At 47.5% G+C, this 21,431-nt stretch overlaps 1 protein-coding gene across 3 annotated transcripts in view; it reads left to right on the forward strand.

Moving 5' to 3' along the window:
• The window catches only part of SSUH2 (ssu-2 homolog), a 255,927-nt gene that overhangs the window by 36,537 nt on the left and 197,959 nt on the right, over positions 1–21,431 (forward strand). The window contains exon 14 of one of the 3 annotated variants that reach the window (XR_014232682.1): positions 17,245–20,215. The exons of the other annotated variants lie outside the window; for them this stretch is intronic. The gene's annotated coding sequence lies outside the window, so the exon portion shown is untranslated. Of the gene's footprint in view, positions 1–17,244; positions 20,216–21,431 lie in introns of those variants that run through there. 3 annotated transcript variants of the gene reach the window in all.

The following is a 21,431-nucleotide window of genomic DNA, read 5'->3' on the forward strand; positions in this document are numbered from 1 at the left end:
CCTTGTCACGTGAGGTTAAAGCTAGAAGATGGCTGTTTCTGAACTAAGAAGCAGACCCTCACCACAAACCGATTTGCTGGCACTTTGGTCTTGGACTTGCAGTCTTTAGAACTGTGAGATATGCATTTCTTTTGTTTATAAGCCTCCCTGTCTATGCTATTCTGTTCTAGCAGCCCACACAAACTTAGAAGGTGGCTAAGCACAGAGTCCGAGGGTGTGTGATATCAGGCAGTGTTTTCCAAAAGCCAGGCGGAGTATCTGGACCTGACTGCACTTGGTGTCACCTAGAAAGTTTGTCGAAAATGCAGATTCCCAGCCCCAGCCCTAGATATTTGGGCTTTTAGTGGCTGAGATTCTGTAGTTTTACTCAGTGTCCCAAGATGATTCTTACAAATGGTTAGAACAGAAAATTGACATTTGGAGTCAAAAAACAGCTTTGGAATCAGAACTTTGAGCCTGAAATTTCAGTTCTTAGCTCACCATGGGCTGACCTTCTCTAAACCTGTTTCTTCATCTGTGAAGTGGGGAGAATCCCTGTCCTACCTCCCTTGCAGGGTTGTTTGAAGGCTCATGTAAGACAGGGAGTGGGAAAGCGCTTTGCAGACTACAGCACCTGCACACGTATTTTTCATGTTAGGAGTGGGAAAGACAACCTCCACGGTTTCCAAGGCTTCCTGCTGCCTTCGACTCTCTCCACCAGGGTGCCACAGGTGCACACACATGAAGCCTCAGAGCGTTTCTCCTGCCAGCGGGAGGAGTGTCTTATCCGGTAAAATCAGAACCCTGTGAGGGCCTCTCACTGTCAGCGGTCCTTGGGCTATCGGGTCACCTCAGGGAACTCAGGGTGGCTCCAGAAAGTTTCTTCAGAGGTGTATTTAGTATATCTTCCATTATTCATTGGTTGCACTTAAAACTGCTTTATCCTTCCAAAAAGACACCATGGAAATCCATAGTGACATTTAGGAAGGCAGACTTGAGATGCCAGACTGGAAGTTAGGGCTTTAGGTCAACACGTTAGCTCTTGAATCTAAGGGACAGGGGAAGCAGAGGTGGATCAGGCCCTGATCTGGCCTTGAGGACCCTCGCTCTTCAAAATGATGGTGAACATTTCGGGAGTACCGCCCGTGTGTCAGATGCTGTTCTGGGCTCCTGACGTGTGTCATCTGATGTCAGTACTGCAAGGGAAGTATGAACCGGACCTCCACTTGAGAGAGGAAGGACTAAGGCCCAGAGGAGTTAAGTCAAAGTCCCACATCGAGGGGAGAAGCAGGGATTTGGACATTTGGATATGGGCAGTCTGGCTCCAGAGCCCATGCTCTGTCTGGTTTGGTGGGGGAGGGAGACGTGGCCATGACTTAGCAATAAGCGTGATGGGAGACTCATGCCTTTGTCACTCCTTGTCCTCAGGCCTGCTGCTGACGCCTTCCTGAGCTAGACAGTGGGGCTCTCATCTTGTGAAGGAAGGTAGCTCGGTGACTGGCTGCTCACCTTCACCCCCCTCCCCGGGTGCCGGGTAACCCTTCAGTCTGATCCTTGCCCTCCCTGTGGTGCTGTGGGTTCCTGCAAGAGATCAGAAGGAGAGATACGCTACTTCTTGCTTGTTTTTTTTTTTTGATGTGGACCATTTTTTAAAGTCTTTATGGAATTTGTTACAATATTGCTTCTGTTTTATGTTTTGGTTTTTTGGCCACGAGGCATGTGGGATCTTAGCTCCCTGATCAGGGATCGAACCCGCACCCCCTGCATTGGAAGGTGAAGTCTTAACCACTGGACCACCAGGGAAGTCCCATTCTTCTTGGTCGTTTTTTTTTTTTTTTTTTTGGCTGCTCCTAGGTACCTGGTAGAAATCCAAGCATCTCACCTTAGGGGCTTGTGGCCAGTCATCGCAGTTCCATGCAGGAGACCCAGCCCAGTGTCTGAACCTTGTTATACTGACAGAACTGTTGTCTCTTCCCACCTCAGTCATATTACAAAGTTCTGTGAGATTCGTCTAATCTAGCCTTGGGAGGTGCTGTGACCCCTCCCAACTCCTGTTTCGCTTTTTTACTGATTGCAACCAGGAATAATTATGGCAAATATAAGACTTTACTAAGCTTATCATGTGCTGCTGTAACCATTTTATAAGTGTTAGCCCCTAAATCTTCTCAACAGTTTTAGGAAGGAAGGACTTTTTTTTTTCTTTATCATTATTAATGTAATCCTCCAACACTTTCTATTGATTATTTAAGGTATTCCTAAACTGTACTGTTTGTTTAGCAAAACCAGTCCCCTTGTTCAAAACTTAACTCTAACTTTATTATTATTATTTTTTTAAAAAAATATTATTTATTTATTTTTTTTTTTGGCTGTGTTGGGTCTTCGTTTCTGTGCGAGGGCTTCCTCTAGCTGCGGCAAGTGGGGGCCACTCTTCATCACGGTGTGCGGGCCTCTCACTATCGTGGCCTCTCTTGTAGTGGAGCACAGGCTCCAGACGCGCAGGCTCAGTAGTTGTGGCTCACAGGCCTAGTTGCTCTGCGGCATGTGGGATCTTCCCAGACCAGGGCTCGAACCCGTGTCCCCTGCATTAGCAGGCAGATTCTCAACCACTGCGCCACCAGGGAAGCCCTATTATTATTATTGTTGTTGTTGAAGTATAGTTGACTTACTTCAGAAATAAGTTGATTACTTATTGTTGAAGTATGGTTGTGTTAGTTTCAGTTGTATAGTAAAGTGATTCAGTTATACATATATACATATATCTATTCTTTTTCAGATTCTACTCTATTGTAGGATATTACAAGATGTTGAGTAGAGTTCTCTTGCTATACAACAAGTCCTTGTTGTTTATTTTATATACAGTAGTGTGTATCTGTTAACCCCAAACTCCTAGTTTATCCATACCCCCTTTCCCCTTTGGTAACCATAAGTTTGTTTTCCATGTCTGAGTCTATTTCTGTTTTGTAAATAAGTTCATTTGTGTCATTTTTTACGATTCCACATATAAGTGATATTATATGATATTTGTCTTTCTCTGTCTAATTTACTTCACTTAGTATGATCATCTCTAGGTCCATGCATGTTGCTGCAAATGACATTATTTCATTCTTTTTTATGGCTGAGTAATATTCCATTGTATATGTGTACCATGTCTTCTTTATCCATTCATCTGTTCATGGGCATTTAGGTTGCTTCCATGTGTTGTTCAATTGTAAACAGTGCTGCTGTGAACATTAGGGTGCATGTATATTTTCGAATTAGAGTTTTTGTCTTTTCTGGATATACACCCAGGAGTGGGATTGCTGGGTCATATGGTAGCTCTATTTTTAGTTTTTTAAGGAACCTCCATACTATTCTCCATAGTGGCTGCACCAATTTACATTCCTACCAACAGTGTAGGACGGTTCCCTTTTCTCTACAAGGAGGGACTTTTTTCGTCCCCATCTTACAGGTGAGCAGATTGAGGCACAGAGAGTTTGAATCACTCTCCCAAAGTCACAGAGCAAGGAAGCGTAGAGCCAGGCTATCTTTTGATCCTGGGTACACATGCAGTGTGCCGGTGTAGATGGTATGCTTCTGTGTGGGTGTGAGAAGGGGCGAGCCCCCGGCACTCCTGGGGATAAATGTGCAAAGCAGCCAATGCGACAGCAGGCTCCCCGTCTAGGGCCCGCCCTAGGCTGGGTGGGCAGAGCAGCCCCGGGGGCGACTGGGGGCAGCTGCTGAGTGGAAGTGAGTTGTTCTTCTTGGGTAGAGGTTTGGGCCCCAAGTTTCTCCAGGTGGGTTGGTTCCAGGTCTCCTCTTCAGCTACGCAGGAACAGCTTCATTTTGGAACGCACATAAGGGTCCTGTCTGTGGCTTCCTGTTGGTGTCATTGTCCTGGGCGAGGTGACTGGCAGAGCCCCGTGTGATCCTTCTCCTTGCCCATCATTCTCGGGACTAGAATTACTTAGGTATCAGACAGTATATGATAGCTGTAGCACACACGCTCACAGTGTACATATGATACATTGGAGAACCAGCCCTGCATTTGAGTGAATCCCAGCTGTGCCGTTCTTGGCCCTGTGACCTTGGCTTATCAACCCCTGTGAACTCAGCCTGTCCAGCTACAGGATGGGGTGTTAATTAGTACCTACTCCTCCGAGAGCCACTGGGGGAACTAGAGGTAGGAAATACCTGGAAAGCCCTTCGAACAGGGCCTGGTGCATGGTGAGTGCTCAGTAACGAGTACTGTCATCAATCCAGCGTCAGCGATTGTTGTTACTACTACTGTTACATCTAGGAACATCGCTGTGGGCCGTAGGTGAGATAGTGCTTGGCCCAGAGCAAGCGCTTATTAAAGGGTAGGTACTATTATTTTTCTGTTACTGTATTTTACTGAATTCTTTTGTCTTCATTTGGTCCTCATTTTGTCTTCATTTGGTCCTCAGGGAAAGCTGGAATTCTTTTTCTCATTTGAAAAATGTTGAAACAGATGCAGAGAAACCCAAAATGTCTTGTTCCAGGTTTCCTAAAGAGTAAGGGTCACAGTCACGTCTAAAATTCACAATACTCAGGCTCAGAGTCCTTTGTCCCTCTTCCCAACCGCCATGCATTCCTACTTTGGGATAAAGCATTGAAGGCTCCTGCGAGGGGCCCTCCTGTTAGGCCGGAAAGAACGTTTTAAACCACAGCAGCTACCAACTGCCTATTTACAAAACGTTTTTCTGTCTGCCGTCTCGGTCTGATTCACTTTTCAGTCCTCTGAAGCCCATTTACTTTAAGACCCATTTCAAAGATGAGAAAACAGGTTCACAGAGGTTGAGCTTCCTGCCTGCAGTCATGGGGCAGGTTGGACTGGGGCCAGGTCTTCTGCTTTCTAGTTCCCTTGTGTGGAATTGAAGGGAGCTCCTTTAAGGCCAGAGGAGTCTTGGGACTTCCCTGGTGGTCCGAAGGTTAAGACTCCACGCTTCCACTGCAGGGGGCGCGGGTTCGATCCCTGGTCGGGGAACTAAGATCCCACATGCCACGCAGCATGGCCACAAAAGCAAAAGGCTTGCGTGTTCCAAGAAGCTCCTCCCTCCATGGAGCATGGCGCTTCCTTCCCCGTCTTTGCCTCCCTGGCCACCCCGGCCGCTCTGATTGCCTGTGAGGTCACTGCCTCTGATTCTGGCTCTGTCCCCTCTTGTAACTGATGACTCCTGGTGAGCCAGCCATGACCTAGAGCCCAGACCCGCCTCACTTCTCAGGGCACAGACCCCTTTGGGCATCCCCAGCCTCGTTTCCTGGTGTCTGAGCCCCGGCCATCCCTGGGTCCAGCTTCCATGCTCTCGTCCCGGAGCCCCCAGCTTGCTGTCACCTGTCCACCGTGTGGCTGGGCTCGGAGTCGTGCCCGTCACATCCCACTGCCTGCAGATCAAGGCAGGATACCCAGAGATGAAAGAGGAGGGTGCACAGAGGACAGATGTCACTTAGAGACAGAATGACGTCAAGCTGGGCTGCAGAGCCAGTGTGGGGTGGCGCTGGGCAGGTGGCTCCGGGGCTGTGTCTCTTGGTGGGTGCCAGGGAATCTAGATCCTTGCAGGGGACAGACCAGATGTGATGACACCAACATGAAACTCCTTCCAGCTCCAAGCACCTGCTTATTTTTCTCGTTCCTCCAGCTTGTCTCGGAGAGGACTTTCTCGAAGCAGATTCACTGAGCCTGCTTAGTGTTGCCCTGGGGTGTATAGCTGGAGACGCAGCAAATGATCTGTGAAAGGATGGGATCTGTATCGACAGACACATGTTTATCCAGATCAATTAGGGAAAATTATTTTTTGCAACACTCCCCAGATAAGGCTTTGCAGCGAGTAAGGAGTTTGAGCTGTGCAGTGCGAATGACAAAAACGTGAAATGAGACGAGAAGACAGTTTGCCAGGTTGCCTCCTGGGGAGAGCGCTGTATGGTCGGGAAGACAGGCGTGGTGACCCCTTGGACCAGAGGGCAGGATGCTCTCTGAACTGCTCTGCATGATGAAGGAGGGAGAGGTTTGCAGCTGGGGAGGGAATGACTGGTTTAAAAAGCTGGCCACCAGGTGGAGGAAGGGCAGGAGACAGGGAGAGAAATAGCGTTGCTGAGGTGAGAGGGGCCTAAGGAACGTAGACTGCCAGGTGGGGAACTTTCCAAGGGAAGTTCAGGGTGCTGGCTGACATGGGCCTTCCCTGTGAACACGCACGCTGCCGTTAGAAATTATTCAGAAATCTCCTAATGCTTGGTGGGCAGCATCTCTTCTCTTTGCTCCCCTCGCCCCAGGAGGCCAGTCTGCGTGGGCTCCTTGCCCTCTGGCTTCCTTTGGGTTTGGCCAACAGGGAGGTTTGGGTTCGGCCAGTGGGGCGCCCCCATTTACGTCTGGTCAGGGCATCAGGGGGAAGGAGGAGAGCGATGAGGGGGGATATTTGTTTTCCTACATCCTCATCACGTTGGGTGGGCTGTTGCTAATGACAGAGAAGCACATGGTCCCTGGGGGTGTCTTTGCACCCTGCCCACACCTTTGTAAAATTTCCCTCTGTTAAACATTCCCTAAATGATCCTAATTTGAGCATGCTGGCTGTTTCCTGCCGGGACTCTGGCCAGCCCACGTGGGGTGAGTGCATTTCTCTTGGAGGTTTGTAAAGGGATGGCTTCTGCATCCCAGGCAAGAGGCTGAAGCGGGAGTTCACTCAGATGAAGGGAGAGCTGACTGGGGTTACAGCAAACACATTCAGGAGCTCTCCAGGGATCTCCCGGCAGCCTAGCTGCCCCTTGCGGCCATGGTCACTTGGAAATGTGAGTCTCAGAACATCAGAGTGGCTCCGGGAGGGAGGTCACCCAGGCTGGGACCCCTTGGGCCATTATGGAGTGGTCCTCCTTTGACGAAGGCTGGGAACAGCCAGGATCTTAAGACACAGAGGGTGGGGAATTGAGATTTGCTGGGTGTGGGCATTTCATTGACGTGGAAACGGAGGCTCTAAGTGGTTCAAGGTTACATGTCAAGTAGAAGACAGCATTGAAGGAGCTGGAGTGAAAACGGGGCCTGGCCCAAGACCAGACACCAGAGGAGATGTTAGACGTAAATTCAGAATGGGGCCGCTGGGAATTCCCTGGAGGTCCAGCGGTGAGAGCCCGGGTTTGATCCCTGGTCGGGAAACTAAGATCCCACAAGGTGTGGCCAAAAAAACAAAACCAAAGAAACCAAAAAAAAAAGCCCCACCCAGAATGGAGCCCCCAGGTAAGGGAGGGGCACAGCCAGGGCATTTACAGGGCTCGCAGGGCAGGTCAGCTCAGAGGGCTCTGCTGAGACTGAAAAGATGCTCCTCCCTTTTTCTGATTATAAAAGCGATTCAGATTCATTACAGGCCGTTTGAAAACCACAGCATAAAAGAGAAATCATCCAGGATCTTACCACCTAGGCATACCGTAGTTACTATCTTAGTGTATTTCCTTAGAGGCTTTTTTCTTCCACCAAGTAGTTGTTCTGTTCTTATAACTTTGCGTTCTTCTTCTTTCTCCTGGCGTTATGAGCAAACATTATGGATAAACATGATTTTTTAAGCTTTCACAAATTTTAAATATCATATAAATTGACAAAATTTGTTTACATAACTTTTCCTGTGACAGGAGGCATCTAAGTTTTTTCTTTTTCTTTTCTAATTTTTATTTTTCTGTTATTGTAGATATATATATGATGATATCTATATATGCACATATATATTATATATTGTTCAATATATAATATATATTGAATATAAAATATATATTGAATATGTAGTATATATTGTTCAATACACATATATATGCGCATGGCCTTTGATGCCGTAATTCCACTTTTAAATTCTGAATGAAGGAAATAATCTGAGATAAACACAAAAATGTGAGTACAACGTTTGTGTGCAACATTGTGTGTAGTTTTTTAAGTCTCCTGTTGTATACTGAAAAGGTATACAAAGGAGCTTGCAGAGGAGCTATACTAGCCTTGCAGAGGAGCTATACTAGCCCCATTTCTCCTGCCTGTCACCCAGGAGGGTGCAAGTCTCAAGGTAGCTTTGCCTATGGGGAATTTGGTACAACCTCTCCTCAGGGCCTGGCCCCGCCCCCAGGCCCCAGCCCCGCCTCCCCCAGGTCCCACCTCCATAGGTCTTGAAGGGGAGCCAAATGCCTGTTGTGAGGTGCGGTGGGTGAGAGCTGCTCTGCTTCCAAGAGTAATACATATCCATTTTCTACTTTCCAGATGTTTCTTCTATCTCGGGCCAATTCCATGGCTCCCTGGAAAGTGATATGATGACCTTGGGCTTGAGCCCAAAGAACACAGGAGATTTTTGGCAGGTTGAGAGTGGGTTGGTGCCAATCCACTTAGAACAAAAAACACTGTATGTTGTGCTCACGTGGCAGAACGTGTCTGCACCTGCCTCCCATGGGCTCGGGCATACCAGGAGACTGAGGGGGCAGCCAATCCCCGTGGAGAAGCAGCAGGATGTGTTGTAGAAAGAATTCACGGGTGGGAGTTCTATGAGAGAGCAGGCACGCACTGGCTGTGGAATCAGGGCACCTGGGCTGTAGAGACCATTGGTGCAAAATCAGTGGTCACGTCAAAAGCAGGTATTTGAGACTTTCTGAGTCTCCGTTTCCTCAGCTCTGTGCGTTAGTGCTGGAAAGGTTTCTAGGGCCTTTTCCACTGAGTGCACATACACTCATGCATGCATGCGTGCACGCACACACACGTCCAAACTATATGTTCTAAAAAAAAAAAGAAAACAAAATATATGTTTTATTGTGTAATCCACTTGCTGGATGGTAGCTAGATCCCAGCTCATTCACCTTTAATTTTCAACTTCCTCCTGCTGCCCTGGTGCTGTAAATGCACTTAGTGGATTCTTAGTAGCAGCTATGGAAACCCAGGGCTACCTTTCCCCTGAACAAAGCCCTCTTCCTGTGAGTGCCCGCCGTGGCCCCACCATTTCTGTTGGCTGGGTAGAGTTCATTTTAATAGTAACTCAAAAATACAAGTGAGAAAGTTGATTATCAGAGCTTGTGTTTGGATTTATCCAGGGTTTATGCAATTACACTCCATTACTTTTCCCTCTGAGCGCCGGCAACTTGGAGTTGCTGGATGTGGCCATCTTACAGATGTGGAAACTGAGGCTGAGAGAGGGGACGTGTCTAGCCCAAGAATGCCCACCCAGTGAGTGGTGGAGCCAGGACTAACGTGTAAATCTCCAGATTCCAGGCTGGCGCTTTACTTATTTTACCTGTGAATGTTTTCTGGGAGTCCTTCCAACTCAGAAACAGATGGGAGTAGTGGGGAGGGGGTTATGTGTGGTTCAGAGCCTCATCCACTAGGGGCTTTTCAGGCAATTCCAAATCAGATTAAAAACAAATGATGTTCACCAAGCAGCCTGCCCTATTCATTCTCTTATTCTCTCATTCATTTATCCATCCAACAAACTTGAGATGAGTGCTTATTTTATCTTTGGCCCCATGCTTAACTTAAGTGAGCTACCTCGTGTCTTTCTAATACATTCCCTGCCCTTGCCTTTCTTCCTTTCTTAAATTACCCAGAACCTTTGTATCACTTTCTATCAAGGAGCCCCAATAGGTGCAAGGGGTTTATACCATCTAGTGGTGAAACAGCTTTGGAAGATTTTAGGCAGGGAGTCTCTGGGGCAGATTTGAGTGTTATATAGGTCAGGCTGGTGCCAAACAGTGGATGGCTTGGTTCCTATGGGGATAGGGGTGGGAGATAGGAGGCAGGTAGATTGGTTAGATAGTTTTGATGACCAGAAAAGAAATGCTAAAGGCCTAAGCTAGGTCAGTGATTGATTGCATTAAAGGCAGGAATTTGTAATGGTTAAGAGCTTGGTCTCTGATGCAGTAAATGCCATCCATTGCTGATGGTGATGCTAGTGAAGATAATGATAATGGTGATAATGATGGTGATAACAGGAATGGGGCTGGCAAGTGGGATTTGAAGGAAAAGTCAGGGAGGACTCCTGGAGTTCTAGGCCTGGTGACCAAGAAAATAAAACCCAAATAGAATATATTCAGATGGTTCTATGCCTTTGTAGAATTTGAAAAGTTGACTGTGGGATATCTTAACCCCAGTCAGCTAAGATGCCTTCCCTGTCCTCTCTGATCTCTGCGCACTGTCCCTTGTGTTGGATGGAGGTGGGGCAGCTGCTGGAGGGGGCCCGTGCACACTTCATTAGCTCCATGTTAATTCTGTTTCCTCACACTTTGCAGAACACCTGAATTATATTTACTGAACATTTCTTTGCCTTGTCTTACGGTTGTGCATGGGAAGCCAGCATCATTTCCATACACGGAAAGCGGCTGCAGAATTAGACGTGATGAAAATCAAAGTTATTCCATCTTAGCTAGATCTTGTTGTCTGCAAGGACCCCAAACCTGAGGTTTGCTCTCTGTTTGTTAAAAGGGAAATTAACTATTGTTAGAAAGATGTTAAAGACTTACTGGCAGCAAAGTGAGACTTTTCCCTGCAGTAACCAGCACGATTTGGAGAGAACTGACGATGAGAATGGTAAACCTCCTGCTGTGTGAGCCAGTGTCATTTCATGCTGGGTCTGTGGACCACCCAGAGCCATCCCTGAACTGCCAGTGGAATTCACCCTACACCAGGGACAGTCCTGTCCTGAAGTCAGGCTGTCCTGTCACCACACCATATGGCTGCATGATTCAGGACCTGTGGAAATTGACATCGACAGGTGGTTGCAGGTAAAAATAAGCTCAGGATTAATCAGCGTGGCCTGCCAGCCTGGCTTCCTCAAGCAGGCAGAAGGGAGGCATCATCACACAAGCCTTCTATTTAGAGAAGGCATCTGAGCAACTGGGTTTGGATGGGCCAGGCTCTGTGGAGGGGTTGCTGGAATCTCCAAAGCAGGCTAGCTGGTGACATCACTGGAGCCAGGGTACAATAGCCCTGCTCCGAGTCCACCACGGAGCAATTAAAGGGACAGGAAACCCGCCACATCTTCTAGGAGCTTCCCCAGAGGTACTCCCTTCCTATGAAGGAGGCTGAAACCAGCACCTTGGTCTCCTGGAAAAGAGAAGTGAGGATGAACAGCTCTTTGGCCGTGTCTTTAATGAGTGTGCTTTTCTCAATCCCTGTCCTGCTCAATCGGAATGTGCCCACATGCCTTCCAGAAAGACTAATAAGCACTAACATAATCACGGACACCAAAATTGACCTTTGCACAATATTTGCATCCTTTACAGATTCTCTTTCTAGGCTGTGACATTAGCAGTGATGCTCAAAATATTGGCAACATCTCCTTTCTAAATCTTTAATTAGAATAAATTCCAAACATATCCAAGAGTAGAGAGAATGGTAAGTATAATGAGCCCCTTGTACCCAGCACCTGGTCTCAGCAATTATTAACGCAGGGCCAGTCTCGTTTCATCTCTTACCACCTCCCTCCTTCTATTAATCCCACTGGGTTATTTGGAAGGAAATCCTAGAATTGTGTTATTTCATCCACAGATACTTCTGAATGTACAATATTAGACGGAACCATATGCAATTGCTAATCGACAAACATATTTCTGTATAGTTGGTTTGCTTGAGTGAGGATTTGAACGTGGTCCTTCATGTTGCTTCTTCTCCTCCCGCCACATGTCGTGTCTCCATCCTTTTTCTCATGTCCCCCAGGTTTATAGTCACTCCAGTATGGGAATTTGGGAAGGAGGTAGGTTTGTCTTTGGAACCCCCAAGGTCTTCTGGGAGTTATCTGCCCTGCAGGCTTCCCACCCACCTCCTTTACCTGCTTAGGAGCTTTGATTCCCAGCAAATTCTGATTCCCTGAAAAAAAAAAGAAGATCCAGGGATGAGAGAGCCAGTGGATTGGTTGGTAGAAGGGCCTCCTTGGTACTTCTGGGCCTGGTGGGGCTGACAGTTCTGTTTAAGAATTGACTGAGGCCTCGGCACTGCTCTGTGACCCTCGCCAAGTCACTTAACCTCTCTGGGCTCTAGTTGCCTCAAATGCGGCAAGAGAGAATATCTGTTCACTGCTTATTCCTATCTTTTCCTGCTGTTAGACTCGAGTCACTGCAGCAGAATGCCTACACGTAGGGAGTGCTCACTCGTCCGCTGGGTGAGCGGGTCAGATGCCCAAGACTCGCCAGTCCTGCCCCGCTTCAGGGTGTTTCTCATCCTACTACTGGTTGTGGGGCACCTCCCACATCTGACTTTGCTTGGCTGATTGAGGAGAAAACAACTGCATACAACAGTGGAGGGAGAAGAGGTAGGCAGGGATGTTGGAGGCCACTTCCCCAGTGTCCTTGACTGGACGTCCCCTTCCTGGGTGGCAGCCTGTATCCCAGCACTCAGCTCTATTTCAGTCGCCCTTTAGCATGGGTCGCCTTACAGGGGCCTGGGCTCTCGGGGACAAAAGGCCAAAATCTGCAACAAGAATGGTAATTTGAGGACCCTTGGCGCCCTGCCCCTGGGGCTTCGGTGTTCTTGGGACAAGTCAGTGATGATATCATGGACTTAATTACTTTCTAGAGCACGTAGGGCGCTTGTCTCTGGTCTCCAGCCGGTGTGAGGCCCCAGGGAGCCTAATTTAGGAAGAGGAATCAGTGGGATGGCAGCTGTTGAAAGTGCTTGGCTCCTGCCTTTAGCCAGGGAATTTAAGGGAAAGGCCTTTGGAGACATGCCGCTCAAGAGAGAGGTCTTCCCTCCCGAGGTCTCCCAGGAAAGGCTCAGCTCGGAGATGAAAGGTCCCACAGAGGTCATCTTGACTGGCCAGTACCCTTCTCAACACCCCTAAGGAGGTGGTCATTCTTCTTGTACTTGATTACTTCCAGTGATGGGGAGCTCATTCTCTCTGGAGACAACTCGAACTGCTAGACAGCACCAACCTGACTTCTGACAGCCCAGTTTGCCTTGATGCCACTTCCGTTGCCCTGGTTTCCCCCTGTGGAGCCACAGGGAACCCACTAAAATCCCTCTTTGTTGTGACAGCCCTTCAGATATCGGAAAGCCGCTCTCCTGTCCCCTCTGAGCTGCTTCTCCAGGCTAAACATAGCTCTTGCCACCATCGCTCATATGACATGACTTCAGTCCGCCCCACTGTCCTCATCATTTTCCTGTGGATGGGTACCAGCTCTTTGCTGCCCTTCTCAAAGCGTGAGGCCCTGGAGGCGCTGCGCGGAGCAGAGAGAAGCCGGGCCCTTCCTTTATTCCGACCCTCGCGCAGCTACGGTCACAGCCTTGCTTGGCAGACACCCCGGCTCTGGACACACAGCGCAACCCCCACGCCTTTCTCACGCACGCTGCTGCTGTCAAGGGCTCCGCCCCCTCTGGGATTTGGGCAGCTGCGTTTCGGGGCCCAAGTGCAGGGCGCCCAAGCATCTGTCCCACTGAAGCTTCGCCTTGTTGGATTCTCGCTCTTGCTCCAGGCTGTCTGGATATTTTTGGGTCCTAATTCTCTTGAGGTTGGCAGCCCCTGTCAGCTCTGTGCTGTCCACACCGTGGCTGAGAAACACGATCTGTGGGACTGGGCACGTGCGTCCCTGTCAGGCTCCGGTGAAGCCATCCTTCCGCGCCCTTTTGCTGGGTGGTCATTCAGCACCTTACAGGCCGGGCATCACGTAGCTCCCGTTTCTTCGCCCACCCACAGGGGTGCTTGGGGGAGCCGGGCTGTGGTCCAGATAGTCTGTGTCTATGCGTAATCCCTACCAAAATGACTTGTCGTTGTGTTAAAGCAGCGAGGGGGTCGTCCTGTGTGCAGCTAGCTGTGCTGCCCCTGGTGGTCCTCGTCATCTGTCTGGAGGACCAGGTCTTCAGGTGGCCCTGGAACCCAGAGGGAGGCAAGCCCGACACGGCAGCCGCCTGTGTGGGTCCTGGGGCCTGAGGTCACCAGGAAGGGCTGGGTCGGGGCTGACATGCAGGGAAAAGGGAGCCTCCTCCTTACAGGTCTGTTCACCTGTGGAACCTTTTCCAGGGGTTGAACTCAGTGGTTTTATAACTAGAGTGACTGTAGGTGTCACATTTCTCTGGTTTATTTTTCTTCCTCCTTCCCGCCTTTTCCGCTTTCCCTGACTTCCTTTCCTTTTTCTCCTTTCTTTCAGTGCCCCCATCCCCAGCGCCCCCAGCACAGTTTGTCTCTGTACTCACCATCACCCAAGGTGCCTCTGTCCTCCAGGTTGCAGGCCATTGGGCGAGGCACATGTCAGTCACCAGCATCCATGCCCCGGTGAGAGGCGGGCCCAAGGTGTCACAGGATGCTACGGGAACGCGGGGTTCCTGGGTAATCCCAGTGTCTGAAGTTCTGTCCATGGTCTTCGTAAACCATTGAACTCTCCCTGGAAGCATCACACTTTGGTGTCCAAATGACACCTTCCTAGATTGACTTCACACTTGAAGGAGAATAAAATTCATCTGTTAGACTCTGGGCTTGTTTTTTGGCTTGGAAAATGTGTCCCTGTAATAGGTGACCTTAAAGTCAGCCCAGGTCATTTTGGGATTCAGAATGCTGCTGAATTTGGGAACAAAGCCTGATAAACTATAGGTTGCTGTGATAAATTGGAACCAGGACCTCCTGGGTCGCTGGGAGCCTGGGAGAGCCAGGAAATCTTAGGACCTTCTGGAAAGAATACAGATTCTCACATCAGTCTTGGGTTTGTATCATGGCTCTTTCTTCACTGTGTGACCTTGAGCCTCTTAATCTCTCTGAACCTCAGTTTTCCACATCTGTAAAATGGGGGTAGTACTTTGCAGTATTAATTGTGAGGATTAATTGAGTTAGTGCAGTTTCTGGTATATAGCAGACATTGTATTTATAACTTCACTCTTATGCCTCTAATAGCACTGTGAGCTCTTTCAGAAAATCTGACTCTTCTAAAAAGGAAAAAAAAATGTTGGAGAACATGAATAATATAGATTCCATAGGGTGCTTGAATTACGGTTTCAAAGTGATTTCTGATTTGTGTTTTTTATGCAGCTAACTGTAAATTGGCCTTTCTTTGCTCTTAGGTTTTGTTAGAGTCTTTTCAGAGGGGAAAGTACAACTGCCTCTCAGAAGAAAAATGCAGGCCTTGCCTTTGTTTGGGACAGCTGGACCCCACGGAGCAGGGGTCTGGGAGTTTGTCCTGATGACAGCGACACGTGGGCCAGGGCTTGCCCTGACCTGTGCTGTGAGATTGGGTGAAATCAGGGCGCCCCCGGGGTGCTGAGCTAGAAGAGCTTTTGCATGGCTAGGACAAGAGGACAGATCAGTGCCATGGAGTGCCACACAGGAGGCACTTGGGGTTTTGCCACTGACTTCTCCTGGGCTCCTGTCTGGGGTTTGGGGTGGAGGAGCATCGAAGTGGGGACTTCCTCCTGCTCCTCTGACCTTCACCTCCCTCCCCCTCTGACCTGCACCTCCCTCCCCCTCTGACCTTCCTTCACCTCCCTCCCCCGTTTTCACGGCCAAGATCTGAGTTCCGTGTTCTCCATCCCGGCCACCATCCCCACTTGTCTCCTCCCAGGACTCAGCTCAGCCTGGCTGCCAGTTCGCTGGAGGTCAAACGGACCCTTGTGTGAGGGTCATTACTCTCCTGGATTCACCTCCTTCCTTCCCCTTGCTCCTGGGTCCCAGCTGTGCACCATTTTATTAGCATTTCCCAACTCCGAATTCCATGACACGGTCAGCCCGTGCCATTCCTCACTGGGTCAAGGCAGCAGATTTCATCCTATTTATAGGATGAGGAGGCAATTCAGACCTGGCAGCCACAATGGACTTTGTTTTCTTTCCTCTTTTTTCTTTATTCTCTGAGGTTTTAAAAGTAATTATTCTCACAAGTGATATGCAAATATAGTCTCACCAGAAAAGCTTTTAAAAATAGAGAGATCTAGAAAGAAAACAGAGTGAAATATTTAGGTTACACTTCATTCTATTCTGACTGTTCACAGTCTGTAAGTTTCCTTCCAGTCTTTTTTCTAGGCATTTATATACTTATCTGTGTAAGTACAGCAAATATATGTGTGTATATGTAGTAAAGAGTTTCGCCTTGCCCCAAAGGAGGTCTGACCTTTACCCTCGGCTCCTGGGAGGCGATCTTTGTTTGCCTGAGTCAGCCAGATAGTAACAGTGTGATTTAGGGTGGGGCTGGCCATTCCAGAAAGACCAACAAGGTGATTTAGGGTGGGTAGGTCAGTCTACCAGTTGACCTGAAGATTAGACCAACCCTGGGGCAATCAATTAATCAATCAGGTGTGCCTGTGTAATGGCACCACAATGAACATCCTTGACTCTGAGGCTTGGGTGAGCTTCCCTTGCTGGTGACACTCTGTGCATGTTGTCCCATGTCAACATCAGGAGAATAAACTGTCCATGACCCTGTGCAAAGGGGGCAGTGGAAGCTCCACGTTTGGCATTTCTCATGGACTCTGCTTTATGCACTTCTTCTCTTGGCTGATTTCAGTCTGTATCTTTTCCTTGTAATAAACCATACCTGTGAGTCTAAGAGCCTTCATGAGTTCTGTGGGTTCTAGCAAATTATTGAACCTGAGGGTTTCAGGAACCACTCCGAGTTTGCAGTTGGTGTCAGAAGTGAAGGTGGTCTTGGGGACAGTGCCCTCTAACTTTATATTTGGCTTAAACTCATCGCAGTGTGTGAATTTACATGTATGTGTGTGTGTTTAAAATTGCATAATTGGGAATTCTCTTCATAGCTCTGGGACTTGAATCATTTCATCTTTCATATGCTAGGAGACCTTCTTTAAGGCTCCTGTGTCTTACTTAATGTGTAAAATGGGGTTAATAGCAGCAGCTGCATCCATAGGGCTGCTCTGATGAGTAGATGAATACTTGTAAAGCTCTTAGGACAGTGACTGCCGTGGAGTTAGAGCTACATAAGTGACGATGATGGTGATGATGATGATTTGCACGTCAGATCATTGAAATCTAGCTTATTGCTTTTATCACCTGATGAAAGGATATCACTTCTGTTAGTTCCCTCTGGGCTTCCCACAAAGAGAGTAGTAGGTTGGGGGCTGGGGTGCTTTATGAGAAAGTAGTCTTGTTGCATGACAAGGTCGGGTGAATTAGCCAGCTGGTCTCGAACAAGTATTGATCAAGCACCAATCATCTATTGAGCAAACATTAATTTGCCCACACTATGTGCAGAGGCCCTGTCCTGATGACTGTGAGATCATAAGAACAAGTGTGTTAGGGGAAGAAAGAGGAGAAGAGAATGACCCTCCATAGGAACTTTTACTAAGCGTCACACACTGCCAATCCCTGATTTCATTTTATCCTCACGACACCCTAGGAGGAAAATGTTGTGACCCCCATTATCCAGTGAGAGTTTCAGATTAAGAAATGGGCCACGGGCTTCCCCAGTGGCGCAGTGGTTGAGAATCCGCCTGCCAATGCAGGGGACACGGGTTCGATCCCTGGTCCGGGAAGATCCCACATGCCGTGGAGCAACTAAGCTCGTGTGCCACAACTACTGAGCCTGTGCTCTAGAGCCCGTGAGCCACAACTACTGATCCCGCGTGCCGCAACTACTGAAGCCTGCATGCCTAGAGCCCGTGCTCCACAATGAGAGAAGCCACTGCAATGAGAAAGCCCGTGCACCGCAACGAAGAGTAGCCCCCGCTCGCCGCAACTAGAGAAAGTCCGCGCACAGCAACGAAGACCCAACACAGCCAAAAATAAATAAATACATAAATAAAATAAATTAAAAAAAAAAAAAAAGAAATGGGCCCTTGTTGACACAGCCAGAATATGGCAGGGATAGAATTGAAGCCCAGGTATGTCTATCAAAGCCTGTTCACTTTGAGCTGCGTTTCACTGCTGGACAAACCATGGACCTGGCCCTGAAAGAGCTCGTTGTTTCTTTGGAGGAGGGGTGGGAGAGGGGGGAGACATGAGACAATTAAAGAATGCCCAAACTTGGGGAAGCAAGGTCCCACTTATAAAGTTGCCTTGTCACTCAGCATGTCATTGGACTGCTTAGAACAACTCTGACCTAGGCAAGCATTATGATTCCCATTTACAGATGAGAAGACTGAGGCCCAAAGGGCTAAGCACCTTGCAGCTGAAACATTTCATAAGAACTTGCAGTTGAGTCTGCACGCTGTGTCGTGTGGGGGTAATAATATTGTGAATGACCATCTCTGTGACCAGGAAAGTCATGCTCCTTCAGGCAGGGGGCTCTTGTTCAGCCCCAGGACCTCTCCCACTGTCCCTGGAAGGCGGGCTGCATCTTCTTTGACTCCCAGCTCCTTTCTCCACTGGTCTAGCTGCTCAAGTCCTCAGGACCCTGAAAGTAGATTCCTTTGGGCTCTTGGTAATGCAGCATTCCAAAACTGAACCTCAATTAAAAATAAAAGCCTTAATTAGGTTCCTTTGCAGCTTTATCTGCAAACAAATAAATGGCTGCCTCTGGTGGGTTTCCTTCGTTTTTCCAGGCATGATTCATTGTCAGATATACACATCCTCAAGATACAGTAGAAAACTAATGAGAATTTAATCTCTGCCGAGCAGAGTAGGAAAAACCCAAGTTGAAAGTAAGGATGCCCACAGGGCAGCCAGTGAGTGAGTTAGAATGCTTTTCTACGTGACCTGAGTGTGGGCTTCGAAAGAGGGGCTGAGCTCTGAACTGCTAAAATAAGGTCATGAGTGAGATTGGCATTTAGTTTTCTATGTGAACTTCAGTTCATGACACACCCCATGGACTCTCCCCTTCCTGTGGAGGGGTCCTCTGTGGGCAGGCGGGGTACAAGCGCCACAGCCTTTGCAAGGATACCAACCGTTCCTCCCTCTGGCACAGCTGCTGCCAGCATAAAGGTGTCCCGATCTCTCCTGGATCTCGGGATCTGTTTTTCCTCTTTGGAATCACAGCTAGACCTGGGACAGATATCGTGATCATCCTCTCAGGCTCTTGTCCTGAGAACCACAGGATTGCTGGGATTTGGGGAATTATTCAGGAGACTTCCGCTCTGAGCAAAACAATTAATTTGCCCATTCATCCAGCTTCTTTAAATTGGGTACCTGCTACGTGGCATCCAAAGTGCTGGCAACCGGGAGCACAGCCAGGAACAGAACAGATGCAGACCTCCCAGGCAGCTTGTGTTCTCTTTCATCATGACAAAGGGTTGCAAAGCCACAGTCTCCGCTGGTACCCACACCAAGGACGCTGAGGATGCAGGGATCGGTTATTCCCAGCTTCCAGATGAGGAAACAGAGGCTGGGGAGAAAGCAGAGTGACTTGCGGACAATCACAAACCAGTGTCGGAGCCAGGTCCTCCAAGTCACAGCTTTTTCTAAACCCTGAACTTCTAAGCCAATAAACTGTGTAGACTTCGGGGAAGTTTATTTAATGTTTCAAAACCTGAGTTTCCCCTCCCATAAGGGGGATGAGAGAGTATATTCTGCAGAGTTGCTGAGACGGTTGAGTTTAATGAGGTAGCTGGATATTAATAGATAGATGTCTATCTGCAGAAAGAGATAAAATAGACAACGATATGCTTAAAGCCCTTGACATACTGCTGAGAACATAAGAATAACCACCATTACAGTAATAATACTAGCTAATAGTTACTGAGTGCTTCCTATGTTTCAGTCACGTTCCATTAGTATCTCCGTTTTACAGCTGAGAAAAACTTAAGTGTAAGGAAGTGGGGTAACTTGCCTAAAGTCACACGGTTTATAAGGTGATAGAGCAAGGATTTAAGGTTTATAATACAGGTATATTATATATGTATCTCCATCACCTCCTTCCCCTCTTATTTGTCCAGTGGAAAGAAAAGGCAATTATTTTGGAACCACCAGAGGAAAGGATACAAATTTTCCTCAAATAATTTATAATACACATAGACTTTCCAGGGCTCGTGTAGGCTCCTGAAGGAAGAGTGAGGCCTGTTTTCTTATGTGTTCAGTGGAGATTATTATTGTAATTCTCTCAAGGTGGTTTTGAATATGAAGTGAAAATGCCTTGCCCCGGAAGTGCTGTCCACACTTTGTATGTCTTTGCATGTCCAGCTCCCAGGACCACGACATTTTGTGTTCTAAGTGGGTAACGATGCCATTTGACACAGAGAGAAATCATTCTTGTGAGTCTACAGCCCAAAAGATGATATCTTACTGGGGCAAAAGGACACCCAGCTGACCACCCTGGGAAAGTTCAAGTAAACTATTTAAATTGAGTAAAGTAGATCACCCGAGGTTATTGATGCCCCGCTAGTCAAACGGAAGACCTGGCTTTTAATTTCATTTTAAAACACTTGTTTCAGAAACTGTTTTCTCTTTCTCATTTTGCCTTTAACAACTTGTCTCTTAAAATAATGTTGTCACTGTGTTGAGGTACGTAAAACAAAGGGAAACAAACAATAGAAAATTAAAATTTCTTCTTAGGAAACAACAACAAAAAATAGAAATACCCTCTACTACTCCATCAATTTTCAGATGTGAAAGAAACTTCAGGTAATAATTTCTTCTTACAGATTTTTTTTTTTACAGAAGTTTTTTTTATTGTGGTGTAATATACACAACAAAATTCACCATTTTAACCATTTTTAAGTGTACAATTCGGTGACATTAAGTACATTTACAGTGTTGTACAACTGTCATGACTATCCATTTCCAGAACTTTTTTATCGTCTCAAACAAAATCTCTGTAACTGTTCCATACTAACTCCCCATTCCCCCTCCCCTCAGCCCCTGTTAACCTCTATTCTACTTTCTGTCTCTATGAATTTGACTATTTTGGGTACCTCATATAAGTGAAATCACATAATATTTGTCCTTTTGTGTCTGGCCTATTAGTTTAATGCTTTCAAGGTTCATCCATGTTGTTGCATGTTAGAGCTGGATTTGGTGTGTCTCCTCCCCCCACCTGCTAAAATTCATAAGTTGAAGTCCTGATCCTCAGTACCTCAGAATATAACGACATTTGGAGAGTGGGTCTTTACAGAGGTACTTAAGTTGAAATGAGGTCATGTGGATGGGCCCTGATCCAGTGTGACTGGTGTCCTTACCAGAAGAAGAAACTTGGACACAGATGTGTACAGAGGGAAGACCATATAAAGACACAAGGAGAAGAGGACCACCAAAAAGCCAAGGAGACCCTTTCCTCACAGCCCTCAGAAAGAACGAACTCTACCAGCACCTTGATCTTGGACTTCTAGCCTCCAGCACTGAAGAAAATAAATTTCTGTTGTTTAAGCCACCCAGTCTGTGGTACTTCGTTATGACAGCTCTAGCAAACAGCATGTAGCAGAAAGTCCTTCCTTTTTATGACTGAAAAATACTCCATTTGTATATAGACCACATTTTGTTTATCCATTTATCTGTTGATAGACACTGGGTTATTTCCATCCATTGGCTGTTGTGAATAATGCCACTTTCAATATTGGTGTACAGGTGTCTCCTTGAGTCTCAGCTTTTGATTCTCTTGGGTATATGCCCAGGAGGAGAATAGCTGGATTGTATGGTAATTCTATGCTTAGCTTT

This window comes from Balaenoptera borealis, assembly GCF_965194805.1.
Source record: "Balaenoptera borealis genome assembly, chromosome: 12".
Classification (NCBI taxonomy): Eukaryota; Metazoa; Chordata; class Mammalia; order Artiodactyla; family Balaenopteridae; genus Balaenoptera; species Balaenoptera borealis.